At 42.7% G+C, this 2,875-nt stretch overlaps 1 pseudogene; it reads right to left on the bottom strand.

The window, feature by feature from the left end:
• Positions 1-1,123: 1,123 nt before the first annotated feature.
• On the bottom strand, positions 1,124-1,241 carry LOC124623539 (annotated as a pseudogene).
• Positions 1,242-2,875: the final 1,634 nt, after the last annotated feature.

Genomic DNA, 2,875 nt, shown 5'->3' with positions numbered 1-2,875 from the left:
ATGTTCATAGTGATATGGGTGCTTGATAAAAGAATTACCTGTACAAATGGCATGACAATTTTCGGAACGACAAACTCTAAAGAAATATTTAATTTGCGTTAGTACAGAATGTCACCAGTGAGTGATTTGATAGCCATTATTTGCGGAGACAAATGTGTATGCCTCCCGTTTTATTTAGAAGTGTTGATGTTAATATAATTTGGTGACCTGCTCAGCGTAAAGTACGTAAGAGCGCACTGTGAAAATGTAGAGTGAAACTCTTAATTGGGTTTATTGATACGAGAGATTAATAATGGTGGCTTGATCTGCGCGATGGCGTATGAAGGCACTGAAATCTGAAAAGTCTGTGGGAACTTGACGTCAGAATGTTAAGTGTAGTTGCTTGATCACGTAAGACTAAATACAGATAGCTAACACAACTGTAGGCACAAGAAGTTCCGAAAATTGTCGCTTGAGAGAATGTACTAGTAATAAGATCTCACTGAGGTAGCTGTGATACTGAGTAGTGATCACAATATCACGCAAAAGATTCATCCGTCTGCAGGTACCAAAAAAGACACACTTAAGGGCGATCGCAACATGAAAGAGCTGGATTACCAACTGAGAAAATATGACTACCGTGGTTCTTATGTTCATAGGGAAACCCACACAACTTTCGCAACCAGAGAAGCACGGCGCAGAAGAATGCTTCTGAGATCATAGAAACAAAAAAGGGGGTTTGGTAGAATAACAACAGAGTAGACAAGCTGGACAGCGCGTTTTGTTTTCTTTGTGTTTGTTTAATTTTTTACAAGTAGCGTAGACAGGTATTTACCATATGTGTTGGAGTACACCGCATGTCCTAATGAAAATGTTTCTCCCACATAACACAGGTCCGGTGGATTGGAGAGCTACATAAAGAACTAAAAAACTAAACTCCTCCCGCACAGGCCATGAAGGCCCAAAGGTACCGACTGGCCGCCGTGTCATCCTTAGCCCACAGGCGTCACTGGATGCGGAGATGGAGGGGCATGTGGTCAGCACACCGCTCTCCCGGCCGTATGTCCGTTTCCGAGACCGGAACTGCTACTTCTCAATCAAGTAGCTCCTCAGTTTGCCTCACAAGGGCTGAGTGCACCCCGCTTACCAACAGCGCTCGGCAGACCGGATGGTCACCCTTCCAACTGCTAGCCCAGCCCGACAGCGCTTAACTTCGGCGATCTGACGGGAACCACTGTTACCACTGCGGCAAGGCCGTTGGCTACCTAAAGCACATGTACTTATAAAACTAAAACTAAAGTAATAATGTAAATAAGAACATCTGGCTCAATAGACAATACATGTAATGTACGATGTTTATGTATGTGTTGAAATCCATACACAGGTATCGATGATTTGGACTGTGTGCATTAGTGGGTGCAGGTATTCAGATGACCGGCACTAGTATGGCGAGCTGTTCGAGATAACACTGGACAAAAGGCGCCAGCTGCTGGGGTGGCCGAACAGCTGGTGTGGACGCAGACGGTAAAACCTGTTCTGGCGAGCGCGTCACGGACAAAAGGTGAAAGGTGACGGGACAGTGGACACACGCCGTCGCAGTCCCACGCTTCAATTGGGCCCACGCAGCTTGCTAATGATCTACAGAGCGGTGGCATGTTTAACAAGGCATCGACAGCAGATGACGTGGCAGATTAACTGATGGGGTCACAGCCGCTGCAGGCAGGTCTTACACAGATGAGGTTTGTGTACTGCAAAAGAAACTATCACTGCCACCTTGTAGCACCATCAAAGCTTAAAGAGTGACTTTTACGTCTCGAACCCAATAGTTTTGAGTCTTCAGACACCATCCAGCGGGAACCGAGGCAACTACAAAACCTCGCGTTTTGAAGTAAAACCTAAACCAATCCTAAACGTCAAATTGACTTACAACGACCTATGTTCCTTACCAAATTACAATAGTTTACAAGAGACAGAAGATCATGAAGCAAGAAGATTATTAACACTCAATGCAACGCTCTACCTTGCTGCACACCATGTGAACAGACACGCCATACACGGACGTCACTGTACCTCGGCGATCAGTGCCAATCGACGAGAAAGCTGAGCGCCCATGGACCTTATTGCAAACGCACTCGAGTTAATTCACACCAGAGACGCGCGTCAGTTCACACCACATACCACCACACACAGATTACAGTGTCCTCCTGTAAATAAACTATCATCAATAGTGTCAGTGAAGTGTCAATCAGTGAATAGTGTTAGGATCATACAAACAGTAATATCACATCTGATAGACTCTTATCAACACCCACAAACAAAATTCATCGATGCCTTCTTAAATAATTTTTTGTAAACTGTATCAAATTAAAATGTATCATACTAATCCTGTTTCTACATGTTTCTTATAAGCGAACACACTAAATATTTGTGCATTGCCCTTTGTTACTCTAACACTGAAAGGTAGGTCGGAAAACTAACATTTGTCATTTTCTTTTAAATGCAGATCGTCAAAGTAAACAATATGATTACAACTGTGCCTCTATTGAATTTACAGGATGTACACTAAAAGTAAGCACTGGACTTACACAGACCGTTTATAAATTATGTAAAGCTAACTGTCTTATTCACCAGGGACAGAAACACTTCCAGATACAATTACACCATAAAATTATTATACAGGGTGATTCAAAAAGAATACCACAACTTTAGGAATTTAAAACTCTGCAACGACAAAAGGCAGAGCTAAGCACTATCTGTCGGCGAATTAAGGGAGCTATAAAGTTTCATTTAGTTGTCCATTTGTTCGATTTCTGTGATTTTATCCTTGCTCAAATGGAAACAGATGAATCTTTCGTTTCAAAGATTGTGTTTAGTGATGAAGCAACTTTCCACACTA

This window comes from Schistocerca americana, chromosome 7, assembly GCF_021461395.2.
Source record: "Schistocerca americana isolate TAMUIC-IGC-003095 chromosome 7, iqSchAmer2.1, whole genome shotgun sequence".
Taxonomy (NCBI): domain Eukaryota; kingdom Metazoa; phylum Arthropoda; class Insecta; order Orthoptera; family Acrididae; genus Schistocerca; species Schistocerca americana.
This window is presented reverse-complemented; position numbering and strand designations above follow the sequence as displayed.